Source organism: Carettochelys insculpta, chromosome 10 (genome assembly GCF_033958435.1).
Source record: "Carettochelys insculpta isolate YL-2023 chromosome 10, ASM3395843v1, whole genome shotgun sequence".
NCBI classification, from domain to species: domain Eukaryota; kingdom Metazoa; phylum Chordata; order Testudines; family Carettochelyidae; genus Carettochelys; species Carettochelys insculpta.
The window spans coordinates 49,887,971-49,915,222 of NC_134146.1; the positions used below are offsets into that span (position 1 = coordinate 49,887,971).

Genomic DNA, 27,252 nt, shown 5'->3' on the forward strand with positions numbered 1-27,252 from the left:
GTGTGAGCTTTGGATTATATGGTGAAGTCAAGAAATTCTATCATTCTCACTATTTCCCACTATCAGATCTTCAATTTCTCTTATGTTTGGCTGAGAGCTCTGTCAGGGGATCACAGTGGTGTGAAATGGAGCTTGAGTTTTGCTCGGCACTTATGTTTGTGAAGCTGAAATATTTATGTCTGGCAGGCTACTGCTGTATCACTAGATGACTTACTGCTTTCAGAGTGTGATTTTTGATGGAGAGAATATGTGTCTCAGGGGAATGGCCTATAAAGTCCTCCAACTTCAGGTGGTTGGTGAGACCATGGTTTGATCAGACTTGTGGCTGATGAGTTTGCAAGAAAGGAGTGAGTTAATTGGTTCTAGCACCCAGTGTAGATGCCTGTGGTAGGACCTCCTTCCCCTTACCTCTCCCAGGGGGTCAAACCCTGTAGCAGCCTTCCCACAACCCAGTCACTCAGGCCCAGCAGCCTAGTCCTTTGTGTTCAGGGCTCCCGTGGCCTAGTCACACCCAGTCACGTGCCTCGGGCTGCTGCTTCTCAGTCAGAGCAGGAGCTTCTTCCCCCCACCAGCTTCTTCCACCTGCCACCTGACCAGCTCCTCTGGCCTTTATACTAGGGTTGCAGCTAGAGCATGCCCAGCAGAGCCACGGGGGCATGGCCTTCTCCACCCAATAACCCTGATCCCCACCCCACTGGCCAGTGCAGGGGGGGCACACTCTGTCAGAGTGCCCAAATCACTAAAGCAATAAAATTGTCAGCCTTATTATCCTCAGCAGTAAGGTCAAAGGCTGAATGGCGGTAGAGCAGGCGAGGAGACCAGCAACCTGCTAAAGCCCAAGTCTTGGCACAGGCAGGTGACAAGTAATAACATACTGGGCATCTAACAATCTCCTGATCACACTGAATTCTCAGGTCTCTGGGGCTGAATCGGGCATCCCACTGGAGGCCTCCTTTCTCAGTTTTCTTTTAGACATCGTTAATTGGCCAGAAAGAAACGATTAGCATGTGTCCTGTTGTTTTCTTAAGTTTCTCCTTAGCTCTGGTCTGCTTCTTGTGCCCCATATAGAATTTTGGGGAAAGGATCCATGGAAAAGTGTGCATCTACCAAGAGAGGGTTAGGGAAGGAAGAAGCCCAGGCCTGGAACACAGCCATGTGGGTGGTAAAGGCAGATACCCAGACAATCCTTGAATAAGTCACTTGAAAATATTCTAAACTTGCATTCAGGTTGAACTGTTTTCATGTATCAAAAAAAAAAAGGTATTTAGAGGTGGTAGTGGAGGGAGGAAGAGGAAATGCTGCTTTTGCTGTGTTGGTTCTGTGGAGAAATATGGAAGGCCAACCTCCAAGGCGATCTTTCACCAGCATTAAACCCATTTGGAAAAAAAAAATTCAGGATGCATGTGGGGTCTTTTAGTCCTCACATGCTTAACAGTCTGAATCAGTCTCTGTGCCTTTGTAGCTGTACTGCATACTTAGCATAGTACCAAAGAGCGTACAAACTGAAGATTCCTGTGGCACATTAATCAAATAAGCAGGAAAAAAGGACAAATGGGTAGAGACATTGACTCTGATTTGCATTAAATATCTTCTGCCTGAGGTCTAAATGCCATGGTAATTGTAGCATACCAGATAGATGTAAGCTAATCACTTTATTAGTTTGAATTTAGAAAACTGGATCTCAGCATATTAAAAGTTGGTTAAGAGCAGATAGGTTTTGAACTGAGGAATCCAATTAACCTCGCTGGAAAGCTTCAAGGCGTTATATTAAGTCATGAAAATGATTTGTCCAAATAATTACATTTGAAACGTCATGCTAGAGAAAGGTCATTTTACTTGGTCCGTCAGCGCTCTGGGTCTTCTCTTTAACAGCTCTCCTCCTGCTAGTCAGTTTCACTTGTCTTCTCTCTGGTTTCAATCAAGTCATTTGTTTTTTGGACGCTGTGTTGGTGCAGCTAGTGTTCTTAGGAAAGAAAGGGAATTGGGGACCATCAAAGTCCTGTCTCCTCTTAACTCCAGAAGTATTGGCTAGACCACAGACTGGGCTAGAGGGTGAGTTCAGAGACCGGGCAGCCTACAGCTCCATCAGCTGTGGTTTCACCGGTGCACACTTCCATAGCTTCACTTGATGGAAATTGCTGCAGACAATTTCACACACAAGGGAATACCTCTAGCCAATAAACATTTTAAAAGAGCTCACCGAAGCACATACAATAGAAAGCAAGAGATAGTTCACATGCATTCTTTGAGAGCCACGGAGGTTGAAAAAGAGTGGTTAGACAGGAGAAGCAAGATAATGATTTGGTATGTCTTGAGCTCCTATCACCTTGTGATATAATCATTGGGAGATCCTCCAACCCACAGGGTCGGGTTTTAGTTGACAATAGATCAGGGATTCCCAGCCTATGAGTTGGGACCCAAACATGGGTTGCAATTAGAGTTGTTAAGGGTCACCAGCAGCTCAGAGCTGCATATGGCTCTAAAAAGAGCCATTTGCAGCTCGTTAACTCTTCCATATCCAGCAGCTCTCTGTATCAATAGAGAAGCAATTACGCATTACAAAGACAGCTTCTCCACCTTTGGTATTCATAGTCATCCCAGGCAAATCACTTAATAGACTATTACAGTAAGCAATTTTCCCCATCCCTGCCTTTGCCCCCACACTTCTGTTTTATGTAGCAGATTTGTCAGATTTCATTTTTTGCTTGTATCTCACCACTGCCCCGACTGCGACCCTCTCAGCTCACGTATGACCCCAGAGCCCCTGAGTAGTAACAGAGAGTAGGCCGTGCTAGTCTATACACTATCAAAACAAAAAGCAGTCAAGTAGCACTTTAAAGACTAGCAAAGTAGTTTATTAGGTGAGCTTTCGTGGGACAGACCCACTTCTTCACACCATAGCCAGACCAGAACAGACTCAATATTTAAGACACAGAGAACCAAAAACAGTAAGCAAGGAGGACAAATCAGAAAAAGATAATCAAGGTGAGTAAATTAGAGAGTGGAGGGGTGGGGAGGAAGATCAAGAATTAGATTGAGTTAGGTATGCAGATGAGCCCCTATAGTGACTCAGAAAGTTCCCATCACGATTTAAACCATGTGTTAATGTTCCGAATATGAATATAAATGTCAGTTTGTCCACTTCCCTTTCTACAAAGGAGCGATAATCTCTTTTCAGTAACACACATACCTTGAGGTCATTGACAGAATGCCCCATTCCATTAAAATGTTGACTGACTGGTTTGTGGATCTGGAGTGTTTTGATGTCTGTTTTGTGCCCGTTGACCCTTTGTCTAAGGGAGTTAGAAGTCTGTCCAATATACAAAGCATCTGGGCATTGTTGGCACATGATGGCATATATGATGTTAGGAGAGGAGCATGAGAAAGTGCCCGTGATTCTGTGAGTAACCTGGTTAGGTCCAGTGATGGTATTTCCAGAGAAGATATGTGGACAAAGCTGGCAGCGGGCTTTGTTGCAGGGAAAGGTTCCAGGACTGGTGTTGCTGGGGTATAGACTGTGGCTATTAGTAAGGATCCTCATCAGGTTGGGAGGTTGTCTGTAGGAGAGAACAGGCATGTCACCCAGGGCCTTCTGGAGTGTAGCATCCTGATTAAGAATAGGCTGTAGGTCTTTAATAATTAGTTGCAGTGGTCTGAGTTGGGGGCTGTAAGTGATGACCAGTGATGTTCTGTTCTTGGCTTTTTTGGGCTGATCTTGGAGTAGCTGGTTTCTGGGTATGCGTCTGGCCCTGTCGATTTGTTTTTTTACTTCTCCTGGTGGGTAATTCAGGTTTATGAATATTTGGTAAAGATCTTGTAGTTTTTGGTCTCTGTGAGCTTTGAGCTGGGGGGAGCAGTTTGGGGATGAGGATCTTTCCCCCACCACAGTTCAGATCAACAATAATAATAAGGTGGTAATAAAGTATAATAAATGGAGTGCTATTATTGTATTATTAATGTATTTTCCCTTTTTCTATGAATATATAAACATGAGGGAGTGCAATTTTATATTCTTGCCTCAGGTGCAAAATTAGCTAGTTAGGGCACTATTCTCGTCCCAGTTTTTGAATTGCCTTGGGTCATCAAGTCTTCCTGAATTATCAAAACAGATCCCCATCTGGAAAATATTGGGAACCACTGCTTATCGATATATCATCATGCTAAGCAATGAAGACCAAATTCTAATATAGGCTTGGTCATGATATGAACACTATCATGCGGGCACAATATTGGATGTTCTTCTACCTGTCATGTTGTGTATTATTATTATTATTGGTGTGACTGCAGTGCCTAGGAGTCCTGCTCATGGACACAAAACAAGAATTCACTCCCATATGAGTGCCTCGCAATCTCAAAGTATATATTCTCTTAGTGCCACTATGAGGTAGTTCAGTGCTGTTTTCCTTGTCTGTACTGTGAGAGGGAGGAGGTCCAGAAGCACAGAGAAGCTAAGTGACTTTCCCACGATTACACTGGAAGCCTGTGGCAGAGCAGGAATTTAAACCTGAGTTTTCCAAGTCCTAAGCTGATGCCCTTAATCATCCATTTAGTTAATGACCTCTAATAATAAATGGCCTTTTATTATGCTCCTTTACATTAGGAAGGATCTCAAAATATTGTATGGGTTGTTCATGTAGAGATCCTTCCATTCATTTACCTCTCAAAGGTTGTCATCCCTTTGGCATGTGGCATGTTCCTGCCAGTGGCTGGTTTGACTTGGGGAGGGGTAACTCCTCCTTGAGGCTACAGTGGAAATTGCAGCTATGTTGGTACTTGGCAAGACCAGTAGCTTCACACTCCATCTCCTGCCAAAAGTCTCACGTGGCCTTCTGTGGTCACAGCTGATATGGACCTCGGCTTTATGGCTCACCTAATGAAGACACCTCCAGCACAATGACGTGGGTCACCGCGTGGGCTGTGCTGAATGAGATGGAAAAAGTGCCAACAGCCCCTCTCTCACTGTTGTCCCCTCAACTCCTGTTAATGTGACTAATAAGCTTCACCTCTGTCACAACAGAGGACTTCAGGGTCCTGCACAGCTGGCGTGCATCACAGTCACCCAACTAACCAGAGGGAGCAACAAAACATCAGTTTAGTCCTCCTGCTGCTTAGCATTTACACCAGCAAGTGGGAGCAGTCCTGTTCCCAGCCTCCCTCCAGTCCTGCTTCTACTCGGCTCCTGCTAGGAATGGTGTCCCTAGCCTCCATTTGTCAGAGGCTGGGAAAAGGTGTCATGAGAGGACCACTTTAGTGATTACCTGTTCTGTTGACTCCCTCTAGAGCATCAGTCATTGGCCTCTGTCAGAAGACAGGATACCGGGCCAGATGGACCTTTGGTCTGACCCAGTGTGGCTGTGCTTTTGTAATGTATTTTGCTCTGGCCATGCTTCCCTGCTCTGTTCCTGATTCCAGTTCCAGCCTTTGGCCCTGACCCTGGCTCTGAGAACTGGTTATCAGCATCCACTGCCCTGTCCATCAGCCCCAGCTGTCCTGACTGACTCTGTGTGTCTGGGATGGGAGAGAAGGAGAGAGAGAGACAAAATGCATGAAGCTGTGCTGCTTTGTGAAGTGCAGACTTCTGCAAAGGAAAACAAAGGTATGAAAGAAGATAAAGGCAGGTGGGATTTTGGGCCAGCTGACTTGACCACTGCTCCCCCTCTACATTGTAATAAGCAGCTTCTGGACACAAGAGGCCTGTCGTTTTTCACTATACTTCTTTTGGGATGGTTGAACTGAAGGATGTATGATGAGTCAGCCCTCCCAAGCACAGTGCCCTTTGTCCTGTTAGAATACAGGGCAGTGTTGGGACTGAGCAGCTCCTTGGGGTAAGGTATGTTGGGAGTGAAATTGCAGGCGCAGTGGGTTGCAGACAGAGTTTGCCAGGCACCTTGGGGCTGACCTGAAAGGGCAATCTGGGGGGTGTTTGCAAGTGAGATGGCTGTTTGTTCGGTGCTGTGGAGACAACACTTCCCTAGCTCTGCTGGCAGTGCTCCTACTAGTGCAGCCCAATATGCTGTTAGCCTTCTTGGCTACCAGGGTACATTGTTGATTCATGTCCAGCTTCTCATCCACTGTAATGCCCAGGTCCTTTGCTGTGTCTAGCTGCTGGGTAGGCATAACCAAGTGTTCTGAGAAGGAAGGTAATGGGGTAAGGTGCCTGTAAAGCAACCCCTGGCCAAAAGCAGGTGTACCACAAGCAACCACAATGCTATCTATAGTTTCCACTAGCCTTTTCTACCTGAGACTTGTGAAGTGCTTTATAGCTCACAACATCCCTCATTTGCAAAAGGGTGAAAGGAGGCTGAATTACAAAAAGATCCCTAGTCGATTATTTGCAGAGCCAGGAATAGAACCCACCTCGCTTGCTGTTCAGTGTTTGACAGTCCCCATCACACAGACCCAGTAACTGGAAAACAAATTCATTTGTATCACAGAGGTCGCCATGTTAGTCTGTATCTTTGAAAACAACAAGAAGTCCTGTGGCATCTTATAGACTAACAGATATTTTGGAGCATAAGCTTTCGTGTGCAAAGACCCTCTTCATCAGATGCATGAGGGAAACCCCCGCCCCGCACTCACGCATCTGATGAAGCAGGTTTTTGCCCACGAAAGCTTATGCTCCAAATTATGTGTTATTCTATAAGGTGCCACAGGACTTCTTCTTGTTCTCAACTTCATTTATGTTAGTTTAAATTTAGCTGTGCAAACTGTTAACCAGGATCCTGAAATTTAATTAATACATTATGCTCATTTTAAACATAAAAGCCGTGTCTACACGTGCACACTACTTCGAAGTAGCGGCACTAACTTCGAAATAGCGCCCGTCACGGCTACACGTGTTGGGCGCTATTTCAAAGTTAACATCGACGTTAGGCGGCGAGACGTCGAAGCCGCTAACCCCATGAGGGGATAGGAATAGCGCCCTACTTCGACGTTCAACGTTGAAGTAGGGACCGTGTAGTCATTGCGTGTCCCGCAACATCGAAATTGCAGGGTCCGCCATGGCGGCCATCAGCTGAGGGGTTGAGAGACGCTCTCTCTCCAGCCCCTGCGGGGCTCTATGGTCATCATGTGCAGCAGCCCTTAGCCCAGGGCTTCTGGCTGCTGCTGCTGCAGCTGGGGATCCATGCTGCATGCACAGGGTCTGCAACCACTTGTCCCCTCTGTGGATCTTGTGTTGTTTAGTGCAACTGTGTCTGGGAGGGGCCCTTTAAGGGAGCGGCTTGCTGTTGAGTCCGCCCTGTGACCCTGTCTGCAGCTGTGCCTGGCACCCTTATTTCGATGTGTGCTACTTTGGTGTGTAGACGTTCCCTCGCTGTGCCTATTTCGATGTGGTGCTGCGCAACGTCGAAGTTGAACATCGACGTTGCCAGCCCTGGAGGACGTGTAGACGTTATCGCTACATCGAAATAAGCTACTTCAAAGTAGGCTTCACGTGTAGACGTAGCCAAAACGTCTAGCATGCTGCTTGACACATCCAATGTGATGGCTGTACATTTGTAGCTGTTTAGTGCCATTTGATTGATTGATTTGTATTCCTGTGTCCTCTGAAGGCTAGGGGGCCCCAGTGTGCTATGTTCAATGTAAACTTATAGTTTTAAAAAAAAAAAAAAAAAAAAAAAAAAAAGAGCCCATGACCCAAGGAACTTGGAGACTAAACAAACGGAAGATTACTATCTCCATTCTACAGAGGAGGGATGAAAGGACAGAGAGATTAGGTGATTTGTTTAAGGTCACACAGGAAGCCTGTGGCAGAATTGAGAACTGAACAAAGAAACTCTTAGAGCCATTAAGCACCCTACTTTTTCTCTTTGGAAGAAAAAATCCACATAATTTAATTTCTTCTGGTGTAGATTAGTGGAACTGTATGTAAGGCTCTATCATAACCATGTTTTGAGGGGTTAATAATGAGGCTGTGAAAGCAAGAAAGGAAAAAAAAAGAACTCCAGGATCAAACTTAGTAATCTTAAGTGATATTAATATAAAGTACCCGTAAATGCTACCACCCTGCAAAATGTAGATAATACGCAGCTATTATGAAAATTGATAATTCACTGTAATAATCTTACTTTCCAGTCTACTGATCAGCATGCCGTTATAAATAGGGGTGCACAACGTAGAGTGGGTTGTTTCTTCTGGTTTTCATTTTTAGCATATTGTCTTTTTTTTAGTATTGATGTATTTGTCATTTGCGTGTGGTTTTCTTGGGGTGTTTTGAATGTCCTGTTGTTTTGCTGCGGAAGGCTCTTTTTATCTGAGAGTGAAATACACTAAATAATAATTATAAACAGAACTTTCTCATTTATTGAGTGTTCTCCCCCAGCGTTTCTCAGTCGGAAATGAACAAAAAGTGTGTGTGTGTGTGTGTGTGTGTGTTTAAAGGAACCATTTTGACTCAGATTCTGTGAGATGAATCATAACCCACTTTCTCATCTGAGAGGTGCAAAAAAAAGTTCCAACTCGGCTGTTGACGTCAGCATAATCGATACGGAGCACTTGTCAGAGTCAGAGAGAGGTGGGGGAGCACGAGAAAAATGAAAAGAATCAGAAGTGGCACAGAACTTTTCATTTCTTCCTGAGTGTGCTAGTGTACCCCACTGGCGTGTTGTAGTCTCAAAGGGGGTAGCTGTGTTAGTCTGTAGCTTCACAAATAACAAGCAGTCCTGTAGCACCTTAGAGACTAACATATTTATTAGAACCTCAGCTTTTATTGATAAAAATCTCCTTCTTAAATGAAGACTGGGGAGGAAAAACAGAAGCTGGGATTTTACATAGCCTGGAGGGGGAAGGGTTATCTGTTGCTAGCAGGACCTGTTAATATCATCCATAGCACACACCTGCATATGGTCAGAGTGTTCTTGGCTAAGATGCAAGGTCAAGATGAGCGTTCAAAAGCTGTAACATCAATGGTCCAATCTGGTATTCCAGTCATAACGTGCCCCCCGCTTGACCAATCTGTGCATTTCTGAATACCACCCATCAGTCAAGGATACAAACTCCTCTTGGCTTGCAAGACATGCGGTGCATTTTCAACCCTCTAGACCCTGTGAAGCACCCTCTGTCAGCAGATTAGTGTGCATATGCCGAACCTGAGACCCACTGATCCACCAGCTTTCCAGTCCAGTAGAGGAAAACAAAAGACAAACATCAGCGAGTAATAAGACTGTGGTGGCCATGCATCTGAATTGTGAAGTCAAGTCTGATTCATGGTGGAGATCCTTAATTTATGAAAGAGCTTTCTTGTATTAGAGGTTTTTTCTTCACTTGTGTCCCTCCTAAGCCCCGAGCACATATAAATATAGTCAGTAGTTACTACTCTACCTGCCCAGATCCACAAGTCTTAATGTTTCATGGCGGGCAGGGGGACGTTCACAGGATCCAGGAGGGCACTCCAGCTACCCCAAAAATAGCGCTAGACAAGTAGGTACATGACAGAGGCATTCTGAGAATAAGGAAGGAAACCTTTCCCCTCAACACACCATTGCACGGTAATGGACAGGAGAGAGGATAGATATAAGTGTCTGGGAGGAGGGTTTAACCATCCTTTGCAGCCTCAAATATAGGTCTCGGCCAGAGGCGAGCTGCTGAACTTGGTGACTACTGCTCAAATGCTATGAGCTTAATTCACTTCTCAATTCACGACTCGTTCATTTACTTACTCTGGTGAATAATGGAGCCCTGTGTTCTATTCATCCAGTGATCAGCAACATTCCCATGTTATAGAACAGTTTCCTCCACAAAGGCAGGTTCTAGACAATACCCTTAGAGTTTAATAGCTTGCTCTGTGGCAAACATGTTCTGATTCTGATTACCCAAGACTGAACAGACAGAATAGATGATTTGTAGCTGTTTATGTGACAGCAGTTTCTGAGGACCAGCGATCATTTTGAGTGGAGGTGGGGGAAGGGGGTCATGTTTTACATTATATTTTTGGCTTTAAAAACCTGGTGTTTGCTGTCATGTCCCTAGTTACTCCTCATCTGCATGTCCTGCCAGGGTAATTAATTCTAGCTGCTGCCCCCAAAATGTCATGTTAGGAAGAAGTCAGCTTCTTTCACTCAGTCTCTATCACACAGATGAGCCTCCCATTTTTGAATGTGAAGACTGCCTCCAGAAATCAGCTTTTATCCCTGCCTTTGAGCCATGGGATGGTGCCTAGCTGTGGTCTCCTTATAAAAGGCCAGCAGTGACTGCTGAGTTTGGTACCAGTGCAGTCCCCCCATGACATGCTGAAGGCTCTTGCATTCTGTCTGACAGCACACATACCCTGGGACAGTTATCATTCTGCTCACACACATCCATCACCATGGCAGTGGCTTTGGTTTGCCATGTCTTCTCCCAGCAGAAGCTAATGAGACGCTCAGTATTTTTCTTATCAAGGAGGGATTGGTGCTGGGGGAAGCTGGTAGTGAGAGAGAGACTGGAAAGACGATTCAGTCTGAGCAGACAGACCTTCAGCTGGGCTGGTTTCATCAGAACCCAGCTTGCTAAGAGATTTCCTTCCTCTCTGTACTCCGTCACAGCAGTCGAGATCAGCTGACACCCTCTGCCTCTCACTCCCTTTCTGAACATCCCTTACAAATCCTTACTAGATCTGCAACGTCGGCAGTGGTGCCAACTCTGGGGGGTTGTTGGGGTGGGGGAATGAAGTCACAGCAACTGGAAGCAGAGTTCGGGCAAAGCTTGGTGCTTCTGAAAATCCAATCCCATGTATTTACCATTTTAGACTGTAAACCCCCTGGGCTTAATGAAAACATCAGCCACCAAGTGCTACATGCTTCTGTAATTCCCCAGTGGCTGCTCATTCAGTAACACCCCTGCTGTCACTGAACCAGTCATAACCTCTTCCTCTAGGGAGGCACATTATATTTCTAAATATAGGGTTGTTTTTTTATGTTCAGAAATATTAGCTCGAGTGTTTGCATAGCATAAAATATAAGATGTACACTCTGGCTTTGCAAAACTTGATCCAGCCTATACATAATAATATCCCTCCTTTGGAGGGGCAGGGACAATCATAATGGATACATAAAGAAGTAACACAGGAGCAGGAATAACCATTTGCCATTCTGTTTCGTGTGAGCCGAGGATGGACACTTGTTTTTCATGGCAAGTTGCTTGTCCCGCGTGGCTATGCAGTGGCTGGAATTGAACCGTAGATTCCTCAGGCCTTGGCTACACAGGAAAGTTGCACTAGTGTAACTTAACATGTGATTTTAAACTGATGCCAGTGGCCACGTGTGGGAGCTGGAACTAGGCTTGCAGGACGTGCTGGTATACCCCCTCCCTTGAAGTTACTCCTCATCTGCATGTCCTGTCAGGGTAATTAATTCTAGCTGCTGCCCCCAAAATGTCATGTTAGGAGAAAATCAGCTTCTTTCACTTGGTCTTTATCCCACAGATGAGACTCCCATTTCTGAATTTGAAGATTGCCTCCAGAAATCAGCTTTTATCCTTCTCTTTGAGCCATGGGATGGTGCCTAGCTGTGGTCTCCTTATAAGAGGCCAACAGTGATTGCTGAGTTTGGTGCTAGTGCATTGAAGTGGTTTCCATTATATACAGTTTTTATAGCTTTGGTTCTGTGGCTCTGAGCATGTCCACTATAAAAATTGTTTCTGTGCTGCTGAGGCCATCTGGACCTTCTTATTTGTGATTAAACCTAGGTTCAGTTGATTTGAACTGGTTTTAATTGGGATATCTACCCACGCAGGTTTGTCCTGGATTAAACAGTGATTTAAGTTAAACCAATGCGCTTTCTGCATATTAGTAAGCCTTATGAATCCGCTACCGCCTCCAAACCCATGGGCCTAGTTTGTCAGTTCAAACAGGTGAAGCACTTGTGCTTTGAGATCCAGAGGTCCTAGGTTTGAACTCCCCAGGAAATCCAAACAGAAGTGTTGTTGAATGATAATTGGCACCTCTGGTGGCAGTCTCAGCAGAAAGGCTGTGAGTTGATTTGGCAGATGCACCAGAGGCATGCTTCCCTCCCTAGCTGGAGGGAATGTGCCCTGTCTCAGCCTGTGGTGTCCCTGGCCTGTGTATAAGCAGAGAGCTTCATTCTCAAGAGTCATCAGTCCAAAATGTTTTCCCAAACCAGGCATTTGCTGTTAACATAGAAGTGGTATTTGTAGATCTGGCTTGACATAGTAATTGGACATGGGTCAAGGCCTAATTTTTGGGGAACCAGGGGTAGGATAGTAGGTGGCTCAGCAGGCTTCAAAGAGAATATCTGTACTAGCTCAGAAAAGAGGGAACAAACAGGGTATCCAGGCTGATGTAAGCCTGGACCATAAGATGATTGAAGAAGTCTGTTGTTCCTGGGCAGTGCGTGACATACTGGGATTGCTTCCTATAAAGTGACCAAGCGAGTCCCAACACGTGTCATGCAATGTACAGTAAATACAACACAGTGGGTGACTGTGTATAAAGGAAGAGGTTTGCTGTGTAACTCTGCATCTGCACTATGCCCTAGACCCACTCTGACTCAGTGTGGCTTTGCTGTGTGCCAAAGAAGGGAAGCTTGCAGCATTCCCGCCCTGAAGGGCAACACACATTTTAAGAAAGAAACTGAAATTAAATGTGAAGTAAAATTGGTGTAATTAAGGTGGGTTTGGGAGTGAAAGTCAGGAAGACAGCGGTACAAACCGCTCTTGTAAAGTGTAAGGAAATAGAATAGGTAAAATGTTTGTGAACGTCCTGAAGTAAATATATATGGATTACAAATCATTGTGTGTGTGCTCTTCTGCAAATAAGGATTTCAAAAAGTACAGTTTGATGTTATTTATTAAGGACTATCTCGTATTCACATGCTCCTTGAATTATTGGATTTTTACCAGATTCGGAAAAAAATGGCTCTTCTTGCTGTTCTTGTTTGCTGACCCTTGCTATAGGGGATGGGTAAAAGATAGACAGGGAGGAGGTGCTGCAAGGTAAGAGGTTTCACAGGTTTTCTTTGAACAAACTTCCACTGATTTTGCTTGTCTTTCAGCTAGCAATGTCTCCCTATAGCCCTCAGAGCTTTGCTCATAGCTATTCATAGGAAAGGGTTTTGCCCTATCTCAGATTGAGGAGTATCCTCCCAAGACATGGTCTGCATTTGTGTTTATTTCATGCCATCTGTGCCTTGTAGAGGAAAGAATGGTTTGGTTTTCCTTTTAAGTGGCGTTGGAGTGATGGAACCCAGACAGATGAGCCCCAGGCTCGAGTCAAGCATTGCAAAGTTTGGATGCAGATCTGAAATGAACTCAAAAGCTTCTGCAACCCTCTGTTCTAGAAGTCAGATTGGAGTCTTCCCAGGAACTGACTTACGTGCTGTGTTTGAATGCTCTTGATCCATGCCAGGGCCAAAAAACAGGAGGCTTGTGGAAAAGAAAAATAGGTTTACAAATAGAAAACTGTAACCAAACTGTTTTGAACCTCAAAACCCATTTGGTTCATATGAGTCATTGTTTTATTTACTCTAAATTGAATCTTACTGTGCTTTACTTTTCTGTTTTGGATACAAGCTGCAACAAGCCATAACTTTTCACTAGAGCAAAATCCTACCATACAACTGGCTGATTTTACAATGTGACTGATAGGGTGGTGCCAGGAAGCTATCATATGTGAATTGTAAACACAACAAAGGTGCACCAGTTTAACTTGAGGCGAAAATTTAAGCTGATTTCAGGTAAGCTGGTGTACACCTTTTGGGGACACTCCTATTGGCGTAAGAATGGTGTAGGTTGGCTTAGCTTAAGATAATTAGTAACAGCTTTAAGATAGCCCAAAATGAGTGTGTTCACAGACACTCTAAGGCTATATCTACCCTAGGCTACAAAAGTCGACCATGGGTACACAATTTTAGCTATTGCTGTTGCGTAGCTGAAATTGACATATCTGCCTTTGACTGTCTATATTGAGGAAGGTCAACAGGAGGAACACTCCCGTTGACCTCCCTTATGCCTTGCATCTAGTGAGGAATACATGGGTTGACTGCAACTCCTAGAGGTCGATTTTGTACATCTCTACTGGATGAGTGAAATTGAACCCTTGGCCAAGTTTCCCGAAGTCCCATAAAGTTTGTTTCTAGCCACCAGTCCTGGCTCTCAGTGTTCTGTGCAGTTATTCGACTGTAATTTACCTCTAAATGTCTTCTAAGAGCCCAGCAAGTGTTGTTAATGTGCTAGACATTATTGACCTCTTGTGGTTCAGCAAATTCTCTGGCTCAGCATCAGTCAGTTCCTGAGGATGCTGGACTACAGAGGTTCAACCTGTACCATCAAATAACTACCTTCAAAAAAACTTTCTCATAATGCTGTTATGGGCTTAAGGGATGGTGTGTCTAGCCCATGCAGTAGTAAAAACGAAGTGGTGTAAGCTCCTTTCAATAGGGACCAGCCTCTTTTCAACTGACTAAAGCTCTCATTTCTTGCACTAATGGATAGTCAGATATTACACCTCAAGCCTGGGTGGGAAAGAAGAAAACCTCTTTCTGGTTCAAAGAAAACCACAGGCAGCTGTTTGGAGCTGATCAGAAGTTTGGCTAGACAGAAGTTAGGCCCGGGGAAACAGGTTAGGGTGAGTGTGCAGATCAGGTGGTCAAAGGTGCACAGTGGTGTCAGTTTATCACAGGGCAGTGTGTGTGCAGAAACGCAACATGTGCTTGGCATTGTCACATGGATTCCTTTTCAAAGGAGTCAGGTGTCCCACTGAAATGCAACCCCATTCAACTCCTTTGGCAATCCCTGGTCTAAAAGCCTTGGGCAGTTTGACAGCCCAGCAGCTAACTTCCATTGGAGTGTCTTCTTTTTGTCTCTTTGCTTCCTTATTTTCTGTGTAAGCGACATGTCCTCATCTGGTCCTCCCCACTGAAGAGAGGACGCAACACCTTCTGCTTCCTGTCATGTGCCTGCCCAGCAGCCTGGCAAGGTGGAAGCAGGCTGCTGAACACCTGTGGGTATGCAGCCAGACCAGTGGGGACCAAACAATGTCCCTAAGGCTCAGCCATGCTGCAGTGAGAGGTGTGTGATTTTTGGGTCTGGGTGTGGGTCTGACAGCACTTGCCTGGAGGAGAAGAAATGATTGGTTTGGAGAAAGAAGGGGAAGAGCAAGGTGCAATTTTTGCAACATGAAAGCAATTAAAAATAAGCTCTTTGGGTTCTCTTTTTATAGTACCAGGCACAAGGAGGTGCTGGTCCATGACTAGGCTCCAAGGTGTTTGAGCAATGCAGATAATGACTCTGAGTGACTTCTCTTTGAGGCAACTTCTGGTTGAATGGCAGACATCAGGGTGTTCCCCGCTGCGAGCTGGAATTCATGTAAGTGTGGAAGCAGTGGTCAGTCAGATGTGGTCTCTTCCACCTGCCCAATGGCTTGGTCCTCAGCCAAGCATCCACTAAGGGGACCAGGTTTTGGTCTGAATTTGTGACTCTTGAATTTTGGGGCTGAGAGCACCTCAAAATTGGCACATTTTGTCACAAATGGGATGTGGGCCATCTGGCTCGGGTGGGTACTACCATGAGTCAGACCTATTGGTCACAGTAGGGCAAGCTAGCTGGAGTAGGTGTTGAGAGCTGGTGGGTGAAGCCAAAGGTCAGAACCAGAGTCAGAAATCAGGAGGTAGTCCAAAGGCAGAGCAAGAGGCAGGACTCATGACTGGAGACAGAGACCCAGAGTCAATCCAGGAGTCAGAGTTGGTGTCCAGTGGGATCTGTTGTAGCAGGAGGTCTGATATGGCCAAGTTGCCCGGACAGCTTCCTGTTAAATAGTTCACCGGGGCCGTCCAGAGGTGATGGAGGGTGCTGTGGATGGCACTTCCAGTGGTGCGCAGTCCCTAGGGCTTACCGTACCTAAACTGCACGTCATCCATGGTTGGCTAGTAGTAGAGTGGAAGCATTTGTCACCCAGAACTCTGCAGACTACGGTGGGTATCCCCCCGATCCTTTATCTTTGGCCTCTAGGAGCGGGTGGGAAGGACAGCAAACCATTGAGCACTGAGCAATGTCTAAGAAGGAGGTCACCACATTTGGCCTCAGACTTTTGTACTGTAGTGGGACTTCTACTTGCAAACCGGGTGGGCATAGCACCCTCTAGAACCACGCATCATTGTGTCTGCCAGCAAGTAGAAGCTCCTTGATCTGTCACGTCAGAGTGCTGAGCCAGCACCTTTTGTATACAGCTGTGCTTGGCAACTGATGGGAAAGCCAGAGCCCCCAGCCCCCGCGTGTTCAGTGACTGGGACTTCCGCTACTAAACCAACAACAGAAACATATTTTTGTGGCTCCCCAAAAGAGGATCCTGAACTCTTGTACAGAAATTCAGAACGGTCCCACAGACAAGGGAAATGCCCAGAAAGCCACCCTCACCCACGGAGGGGCAGGGAAGGGGAGAGAGATTTCCATCACACAGCTCTGCCTTTTGTTTTCGGCACATTTCAATCAAATATTTCAGACAGACGGTTGTTTCTCTGTGTTCTTGTCCTTTCTGTTTCAAAGGTCAGTTTTGAAATGATATTTTTGAAAATGTGAGGGGAAAGGGACAAGTCTCAGTGGGTTGGTACTGGGGTTCCAGAGCCAGTCATAGGAATTTACAAGCAGGATCAAACAAAATCCATCCAATCCCCTAGCCTGTTCCTGACAGTGGTTAGTAACAGCTGTTTCAATGGAAGCCACAAGAAACTCCCCAGTAGCAGCGATGGGATAACCTCCCACTCAAGAAGGCTTCCTCCTCTTGAGTAAACCCAGACAGGGGCTGGGGTTTTTTTCAACTGAAACTTTTGGCAGGTGGGGGCAGGGGATGCAGATTTGCAGACACAACAGCATTTCACAAATTAGTTTTGCTAAATTGTTTTGATGTGATGGGGGGTGGGTGAGGAAAACAAAACAACCCCCCAAAACTTGCAACATTTTATCCCAGTGTTTTCTAAACTAAATATTTTGATTTTGGGGGCCGCAACAACTTTTTGTTAAGAAATTTCCGTTGATTTACTTATTTTTCAAACGCAAAACCATTTGGAAAAGCCACTCCATATCCGTACACAGTGTTTTTGTTCAGCCCAAGGCCATTTTTTTGTTTGCCAAAAGTTGCAAAATGTTGACTTTGGGTTGACTGTCGGCAGCCAAAATATCCATTCTTCTCACAGCTCTGCTGTTCCCAATGAGCAGCTGGCTTCAGCATGCAGCAGCAGCAGTTTATTTTTTATTTTTCATCTGAGCAATCATTTCTGTTGAAAATATTCATTTTTCAATGAAGCTTTGAAACGTACTCTCTCTCTCTCTCTCTCTCTCTTCAAACTGGAAAAGGAAGATGAGAAAAAAAAAAAGCAAAAGGAAATGTTTTTTTTTCCCTCCACCCCCACTGCCTGTCATTTTTCCTCCCCACCTCTCCTTTGTTTCTGGTGAGGGTGGGGGATTTTTTAAGTGAGCTTTTTTCAAATCTAATTTGAACGAAAGAAATCCATTCCTGAATTTTACTGTGCAAAATCTTCAGAGAATTGCATGGAGAAAAAAATAATCAAACAGAACAATCTTTCCTATTTCTTTTTTCACACATTGGACATATTTGCTTCTTTCCAAACTGCCAGTGTGTGTGTGCCATCTCAGATCTCCATACATCTGGACAGATATTTCATTCAGGTTAGACTACTAGGCTATGTCTACACTGCAAAGTTCCTTTGAAATAACTTTGCAAGCATCTACACTATGCACATGCTATTTTGAAATAAATTTGACATAGCAGGTGTGTTGTTTCAAATTTCGTAAATCTCATTGCAGGAGGAAGAATGCCTATGTCAAAGTTGCTATTTCGAAATAGATGGTGTTAAGACATGAAATAACACTATTTGGAAGTAAAGCCATAATGGATGTCCGTCTAATGGCACTATTACAAAGTAGGCACTATGTGTCCAGACATGCTATTTTGAAATAGCTGGATGCTATTTTGAAATACATTCTTGTGTGTAGCTGTGTTATTCTGAAATAAACTATTTTGGAATAGCTATTCCAGAATGGATTATTTCAAAATAACTCAGCTGTGTAGGGCTCAGCTGTGTAGACCAAGCCCTAGTGACCAGTGGCTTGAGTCCCTCATATCCTTTCTGGATGTAGTCCACCCTGCTAAGGTTTAAGGCATCATTGACCAGCAGAAAGCTTGCTTTGCTGTTTCCCAGGCTATGGCTGCTCTGTGGGTAAGAGTGCTTTGATCTGTCAGTATCGATCTGGCACCATTCATCAGCTTCAAAAGAAATAAAAATACGTCTTGCTCCAGCCCCTGCCTGTCCATGATTGATCAGCAAAGGTGGTTTCCTTAATTTTTTTTTTTTTCCATCTCAAGATGTTACTTTGAGTCTAATTCAACCACTTTGCAAATGATAAAACATCTGCCCCCAAGTGAGACAATACGGAAAAAAAAAAAAAAAGAAAAGAAAACAGAGCATGTGGCAGAAAATGAATATTAAGCCAAGTATATAGAACGTCACTGACCCCCACTGGTCTGGGAGACCCATTACAAGCAACCAACTTGTGAGGACTAGCAAATAAATACTCGGGCACAAGAAAACAATCAGGTTTCCTGCATTGCAACAGGTACCAAGTCAGTGCTGGGCTGTCATCAGAAGGTTGGATCGGAATAACCCCTAGCTTTGTGGTGCATCCGGATCCAGACTTTGCAGGTGGCTCTGATGTCTAGAACTGACTCAATCAAACCCCAGATAGGAACATTAGGAAGGCAATAGTCCTCATCTGACCCCTGTTGGACTTCAGCCCCGTCACGGCTCCAGTCACATAGGAAAATAACTGTGGGCCTGGCTGCTAAATGCACTGTATTCTGCTTAGTCAAACTGATGGAATAACATGCCCTGGAGACCTTCATGGTGCATGAGAAAGGGAGGAGTTTGGTTCCAGGAGCTTTCTCCCAGGTGTAAGAGGCAGGGATAATTACAATGCCTTCTCTCCAGGGAGCACACGGCTAGTTCCCTCTTAACCCCTCAATAAAACCAAAGGGGGAGGGGCAGTTCCCACCCTCCTTCTGCTTGTTGCTTGCCCAGGCACCCTGGAGTGGCAGTGCAGTTTGGCAGGAAGCACATGCCTTGTCTCTACTGGGGAATTCTGACCAGTTTGCTTCCACTAAGGCAACTCTCTCTGGGAGCATTTCATGAGACGGCGCTGCATCGTTTTTCAGGCCTGTGCAACTGTGTTAAGAGGTGGCCTGCGAGAAAGGCACAGAAGACCTGGCTGCAATTTCTGGCTCTGCCAAAAGATCCTAGTGTGACTGTAGGCAAGGCGTTGGGCCAGTCTGTGCCTTAGCGCCCCATCTGGAGTAGCACTTACAGAGTATTGTGAGGATTCATCCATCAACACCTCACGCGTGTGGCTGAGATAGGAATATTAGTGTCAGAGTTGCTGAGGAATATCATAGGGTGAGACTCATTTCCAAGGTGCCTCCTGCTGGTTACTCCAGGGATTAGCTCTTCAGGCTCCGAAGCTCCTTCTTCTGCCTGCTGTTACCCGCGTGTTCTCCAGCACCTGTATCAGCACCCATGTCCCTCCCAGACCATGGTGCCCTCCCTCAGGCTACTGCTCCAGTGTGGTGCCCCACATCCTCTGTCTCTGGGGTCATCCCCTCCCATCACACCCCAATACCCACCTTGCCTCAGAGACCCACTGCCATCACCTAGCTCCTTACCTCAGGAGCAAACTGTGGTCTGAAATGGCCACTCATCACTGGTAAGGGGTTTTGGACATGCTACCTTCTGCTGCCCTGGCTGCCTCCCTGCAGCCCGAGTATCCTCAGGCCTTGTCTCAGGCCCTGCAGCCTGGGGCTTTCCTGGTCAGAGGTCCCCCAGGTCTGCCTGCTTTGTCCCCCTTTCCTGCTCAGTGCTAGGAAGCCCCAGTAGCTTCCCTGGTAGGCAGGTCCCGCCTACTCCACCACCAGAACAAGAGTCTCTTCTCCTTCTCTAAAGGAGCCCTCTATTTATTCATGAAGGCTCAGAGACAAGATGGGGGAGGGAGTGTCTTTCATTGGGCCCACTTTTGTTGGTGACACAAACAAGCTATGGAGCTGAAGAAAGAGATCGGAGGACTTGAACCTTCTTTCTCTTTCCAACGTGGGGCCAATGCAGCTGCAACAGCACAGCAGACAGCCAGAAAGTCTTCGTAAAGTGAAGTCTCACTGTTGTCCTGGATTTGCTGTTCAATTGCTGGCAGGTGAGTAGGCTGAGACCACTCAGGCACACTGGGAAAATGTATCAGCGTTGCAGAAAAGCAAAGTGAGAGAATGAGGTTGGAGGGTGAAAACAGCTTTGTTGTTACTGCAAGTGGTCAGAAAGGTCACTAACAGACCTGCTGCCTCAGGAGCGCTCTGGCTACATCCACACTTGCATTCCTCTTTTGAAAGAGGAATGCAAATGAGGGAAATTGAAAATGCAAATGAGGAATTGATTGACATATCTCATGCTTCGTTTGCATAAACTCTTTTTGGAAGAAATTTTTTTTCCTAAAGAAAAAAAGAAGTGTAGATGGGATTCTTTCAAAATAAACCCTGTTTTTGAAAGAACCCTTCTTCCTGAAACAAAATAGGAAGAAGGGTTCTTTCGACGAGGGGTTTATTTTCAAAAGCCCCATCGACACTGTTTTTCTTCTTGTGAGAGCATCTCTTCCGAAAAAAGATTATGCAAACATATATATATAAAATTTTTATATGTGTGTGTGTGTGTGTGTGTGTATATATATATATATATATAAAAAAATAAAACACAAGATATGTAAATGAGTGCCCTCATTTGCATTTGTGATTTCTCTCATTTGCTTTCCTCTTTCAAAAGAGGAATGCAAGTGTAAACGTAGCCTCAGTGGTTAAGATAAAATACGATGATGTAGGAAAGTAATCAGCAATTAAGTCACAGCTTTTGATTTAATTCATGGGGTGTTACAAACATGCCTTGAAGCACCAAGTAGCTAAGAACGATGCATGTTCCCTGATGTCCGCCAAAGCTGCGAATTTAGATGCATCTGTCTGACGTCCAAACATTGCATAAGATGACTGATGTGTCTGGCCTGCAACTGTCAAATGATGAAACTTGCGTGCGGTGCTCTGGCACAATGAGGTCATTTCCAAGGGATAAGTAACTCCCATGAAATCTGAACAAAAAACCAAAATAGGTCCAGTGTCGGGGCAGAGGAACGTGTCAGAGAGCATAATAGAATTAAATTAACCCGAGCTGGCATTTATGTAAATCATCTATCAGTTTAGGTTAAAACTGACTAGAACATTTGAGATTGAAATTTGAGGGGCCCTGATTCTGCTCCCTGTAAAACCAATGACAAATCCCTCACAAACTCCAGTGGGATTAGGAGTGGATTTTTATCACACACGTTACAAGGTCAAGACTTTCAGAAGTGATGAGTGATTCTGTGTGTCAGAGAGTGGGTGGGGGAGGTTGTTCAGTTAGAAATTCCAAGAACTGATCCTCTCAACATCAGTCCCTGTTGAGCTGTCTGAAATTAGGCACCCCAGATCACTGGTGGTTTCTGGAAGGCTAGGCTCCCAGTTACTGTGGGCATAAAACTGAGTGTTCCACACCCAGCAGGGCTGAGGTATGAACCCACGTTTGCAGTGAAGTAGAAGAGAGGAGAGGATTTATGAACCTCGCCATCTGGCAGACTTGCTGGACGTGGTGACCTTTGTGTCCAAAAATGAACGTTTGATTGACTTCAAGAGAGAACACTTACTTATAGCAAGGTTAGTTCCTGCCCTGGGTGTCTACAGTAAGAATTCCACCCAGGAGAAGGTTATGCCTACAGCCCCATGCCACCATCCTCAAAAGTGGTGGCTCTAGCATGAGGAGAGGTCATGGCCAAGGGCTCCCCTCCCTAGCACAGCCTGTTTGGACAAGCCAGCTGCTGTCCCCACTCTCTTCTAGAGCAAAGCTTTCCCTTATGTCCGTTCGGGCAAAAACAAGGAGACTGTTATGTGAATGGCCAGCAGAACTTTAACAAGAACACCAGGAATTCTCGGTTTTGTTTTATGCTCTGCCAGCACAGCATGGACTTGTACACATCTCTTAATCCTCTTTGTTAAGGGAGGGATCATGGCTTAGTGGGTATAGTCCTAGATTGGGAATTGGGAACCTAGATTCTAGTTTCAGCAATGCCACCAGTGCAATGGACAAATCACTGACCTGCTCTGTACCTCAGTTTTCCCCATCTGTAAAAAAATGGAGCTAATGATAGCGCTAGCTTCCTTGGAGAAGTGTTGTATGGTGGAGCTAAATCATGATATTAACCTCTCTCTCTGAGCCCTGTTTTTCCATGTCTACCTCACATGGAGCAGTGAAGATTAACAGATGTTTGTGGAATGGCCCAAAAACCTTTGGATGAAAATCACAGACAAGGGGGGAGGAATCTTGTTGTTATTTTGTTGACTTATGGTCAATGGCATCCTCAAAATCCTGTTTTCTCATCAATATTTCTTCATTAGGAATAATGATTTTTCCACATCCATTGCCAGCCTATTCAAAACTGTCCAAGATCAAGATGTGTCCTGAATCCTAAAACACACTTGCTGGAGAACGCCTCAGCAAAGATTATTAGAAGAAGAACACTGGGGAATGTATGAGGTTACTGTGGATGCCAGGGGAGCTTTTAGCTTGATATTTGTTGCAGTGTATTTCCATATCTGTAATACACTTTGGTAAAGGCAAAGTTTTCTCTTTCTTCTCATATTCTGTCCCAGCAGCAATGAGAACCAGGGAGGACCTTAGGTTGATCGAGGGAAATTTAAGTCTAATCAGTAAGTGTCTGGGGGTGTGACCTTGTTTTGATTAACTGTGGTGTGTTTTGCTGTTTCTTTCATGATTTTTTAGTCTCATCCCATGTCCCTACTGCCTAGGTATTATTATTATTCCTATTTATATTGTTTCGGCTGAGTGCCGTACCCACTCTGAGACTATCACTACCCCAAAAAACTTACAGTCTATGTAGATAAGCCAGACAAATGCTGCTTTGTTTCCATTTTACAGAGGGGAAAGTACAGTGCAGAGATATTGGTCCAAGAGCATGAGCTCATAGTGGCTTCCGGGCAGCAGGGTGCTGGGCCCTCCTTACCATGCTAGAATTGCTGGAGCGTGTTACGGACAACAATAGGTCTTGTTTAAAAGAAGGGTCATGTCCTGGATTGGTTCATTGTGGTGACTGGTTACCTGTGTGTTCTAGCATTCTTTCCACATGCACTGACCAAAGGAAAAGGCAAGCATGGACCCATGTAGACTCCTTCCCCAGCTATATTTTGTTGGGAAGAGGTAAGAAAGTAGCAGCAGTATGGACAGGTGATGAGATTAAACTGGGGCTTCCATTCCTTCCACTCCCAGGTTATAGTGCTTCAATGTCTCATGTAACTGAGAGCTCGTTTGGGTTTATTTTTTACTCTTTTCATAAGTACTGTTGATACTGGGCCATTTCCACCTTGCTGAATAGACCTTGTCAGCTTTGGCCCTCCCTCTTACTGGGACCCCACTCTTTAAATACCCCTCTGAAATCACCACCCCCAACTCATGCATCTGATGAAGCGGGTCTTTGCCCACGAAAGTTTATGCTCCAAAATACCTGTTAGTCTATAAAGTGCCACAAGACTTCTTGTTGTTCTCGAAGCTACAGACTAACACGGCTCCCTCTCTGATACATGTGGGTATAGTTAGGAAAGTTACTGAAGCAAAGGCTGGTCCTGTTGCTCTCTACCAGTTTCCTACAGGTTGACCCTCTCTTGTCTGGCAGCCTCGAGACCTGGCTGGTGCCAAACCCAGGAATTTGCTGGACCGTGGAAGGTCAATACTGTCGAGCATCAGTGCCAACACTTCCACTGTTCATTGGGCTCTTGCAAGACATGTAGGAGTCAATCAGAGCTAAATAACAGCACAGAACACGAAGAGCCAGGACTGGGGGCTGGAAACAAACGTTATGGGAGTGCAGGCCACACCCGTGATAAGTGGTCATCTGCAGAATTAAAATCATGGTGGACCACAGATGTTGCTGGCCCAGAGAGTGCCTGATTAGAAAGGTTCAACCTTAGTTTCATAGTAGAAACATCATCAGCCATTGTGGCCCTTGCAGTTGGCAGCTCTTCAGAGAAACCCAGTGGACATAATCTGAACTCCCCTTCTTCCATCCTCAAAGGCTGTTACCTCCAAATAAAGACTGAGGCCCCTGAGTCGGGTAACACGAGGGGAGCGTGCCCTGTCAGCGCTGCTCTGGTATCGTGCCTTAGAGAACTCCGGGCATGATAGCCAATACTTCCCATTTCAACAGAGCTGGGGAAGAGAAAATGGTGACGCTGCAAACTTCCATTGTGAAGTGTAACGTTAATTTCATTGTTTGTCTACAAGTGACCTTCAACAAGGTGTCTTTATCTCTTTCAGGAACAACTGAACTGTGTTGTTCTGTAGCTAATGTAACAGGCTGCTCGCTATTTTGCTCATATATTATTTTTGCAATCTTTGTGTGCAATCTGTTTTCCAAGTTTTGCAATACATAATACTGCATGAAGTCAGGTATAGACATTAACTGGCCTGTTGCTGGCAGTTGGGAAAGGAAACATGGGGTCTTTAATTAAGTTGAATCTAGCCACAAATGTGTTCACAGGTCATGATGGCCTGGTGTGATTGGCCCACGGAAAAGGATGGCTTCATTCTTTGCAGCAGCAATGGTAGATTATGCAGTATCTGTCACATGGGTTGTTTTTTTCTTGTAGGCATATTGTGCCATAGAGATATCAGAAAAAACAGGCTGTATGTTGAATGGGATTCAGTGCTTGCAATTCCACTGACTTCTGGATATCCAGCTTTGGTCAAAACCAGGCCAGTACCCACACTGGAAAGCTTTGGCTTTATGTGACTTACACCCACTCTACCAATAGCAGAGCTGGGAACAGACCCACCAAGAGAGATTCAAAGCACAGAATCAAAGCAGAGCACCCACAGCTGATCAAAGCTGTCAGCCTGAGTTTCTGTTGGTGGCGCACATCCCCACAATTCTTGGTGAGCATAACAAAATTTATTCTGCCCACGGATAGAAGAAATCAGAGGGAACCTTGATCAGACCTGACATCTCCTGATCCCCAGGATATGTCCTGTCCATTGCACTTCATGATATGCAGTCATCTCGTAGCATCAGAGTTTACACTGAGACTTATGAAAATGTCTTTTCAGCTGTCCTGTGTGACTGGTCCCATGGGCATCTCTCACTGTAGGTATAAGAGTAAAAGGTGGCACAGCTAATAAATTAAGATGGCTTAGGCTCAGTTAGCACCTGCATGGGAATTGTGACCCTTACCTCATGCCTTATGAAAATAGGCTTGTGAATATGAATATGCAAAACTTGAAGATGCTTTAAAGTAAATACCTCATGTAACCTATCAATTTCACCATTACCGTCTGCCAGATCTGTATGTTATTGTGCATGTACATTTCTAGTATGTGAAGTTAGAAATATGAAATGTGGGTCTGTTTATAAGTTTAAATATGTTTATGAGAGCCATTCCTTGTACCCCAGAAGCCCAATGGCTTGGTGATCGACTCAGTGACTTGTTAGCAGCTTTGTTTGTCCTGTGAGCCCAAACTGTGGTGACTATACCACCTGGTACTGGAATCCATTTTGAACCCAGTGTTGTTGTTTTTTTTTTCATGGGAAGGGGAATGCCAAACAAAACAGTCATGCCCTTGGGAAAATTCTGTTTAACCAATGGGAAGCTATCAACCCTTTGTCTTCAGCTGGCCTTTGAAACTGCTTTACACACCTTAAGAGGATAATTGAAGAATGTTGGAAGGCTGGAGACCCAAATCAGAGGAAAGAACAGCTCTGATTTGAAGCTTTTACCTGAGATAAGAACCGCTCTTTATGGCAAGAATTTGCATATAACAAGTTTCTTAGTGGCTTTAGAACTAGCTATGCATTTTCTATTCATTTTAATTTTACTTTGATCTGCCTGTTTTCACTTGCAACCACTCAAATCCTACTTTAATACTTAATAAAAACTCTTTTGTTCCTTATCAGGCCCAGTGTAAATGATTGTTTTCTGAGGGGGGAGCAACCATTGTGTACATCTCCTTCATTAATAAAGGCAACTAATCTTGTGAGCTTTTCCTGGGTGAAGTTTTACACAGGGGAAGACAGGTTTGTTGTAGGGGACAGGGATTTGTCACATCTGGGAGTTAGTTTCCTCGACGCCATGCCTTAAAACTAAGGGTGTGTCTTCAGTAAGCAGACGGTAGACCCAGTCAGGGCTGATCTTCCAGGGTTCAATTTTACGCACCTAGTGGGGACGCACAAAATCAAACTATCAGGTCAGCAGCCAACCCTGGTACTCCTCCATATTGCAAGGAGTGAGGGAGGTTGACGGGAGAGTTTCTCCCCTTGACCTCCCTCACTGACAATATCCAGGTAAGTAGACTGCAGGTAGGTGGATTCTAGCTATGCCATTGCCCTGGCTAGAATTGTGCATCTGCAGTCGACTTTGTCTGGTGTAGACTTGGCCTGTGTCCTCCCAGAACTGAAGTGGTTTAGCGTCTGCATTGCTCTGCAGGGCCAGTTGCAACCTTGACTCTTTGCGTCTCTGGGGAAGACCAGAGGATCTGCCCCAGGAGGACAGGACACGGGGAGCGCCGGAGAGCAGGAAACTGAGCATCAGTGGTGTAATTAGCCCACTGAGGTACAATCCCAAGGAGACATCTGTGGTTGCCCCCGTCACAGGAATTTCTGTGGAAAAACTCAGAGTGGTTGAAGTGCTGTGGGCCAGGTTGAGCTGGAACATCAGCAGTCCCAGAGGGAAACTCCGGGATCAACCAAGTACTCGCCTGGCCCCTGGCAAAGTAATATGCAAGCACCTGGTTCAAATAAATGCGTGCTCCAGCTTAGGCAGTAAGGGGAAGATTCCCCCATCCTGGGTGAGTGCTCTAATCACTGGGGTATAGGAGTTGATTTGAGTTGGAAGTCTAACCACAGAGAAGGGTTGAGGGCTACGAATCCTGAACAGAGATAGGTCTGTAAGTGAGTCCAAGAGGCAGCTGAGTCCTTATTAGAGATCAGGGCTTAGCCCTCTCCTTGGCATTTCCCACTGATTAGCTTAGGCAGCCCTGCACTGAGCATGCTGGCATCTGAATTCTATTCGTAGGTGCATAACTTTCCCAAGGGGCTTAGGATTCCACTGGGAGGCCAAATGCCTAAAATTAGATGCTGTAGCTCCAAGCCTAACTCCCCATCCTGGATCTCTCCCTTCGTGGAACT

General features: G+C 45.2%; 1 protein-coding gene across 29 annotated transcripts in view; it reads left to right on the forward strand.

Moving 5' to 3' along the window:
* The window catches only part of LPP (LIM domain containing preferred translocation partner in lipoma), a 456,239-nt gene that overhangs the window by 354,101 nt on the left and 74,886 nt on the right, over positions 1-27,252 (forward strand). The window lies entirely within an intron of this gene.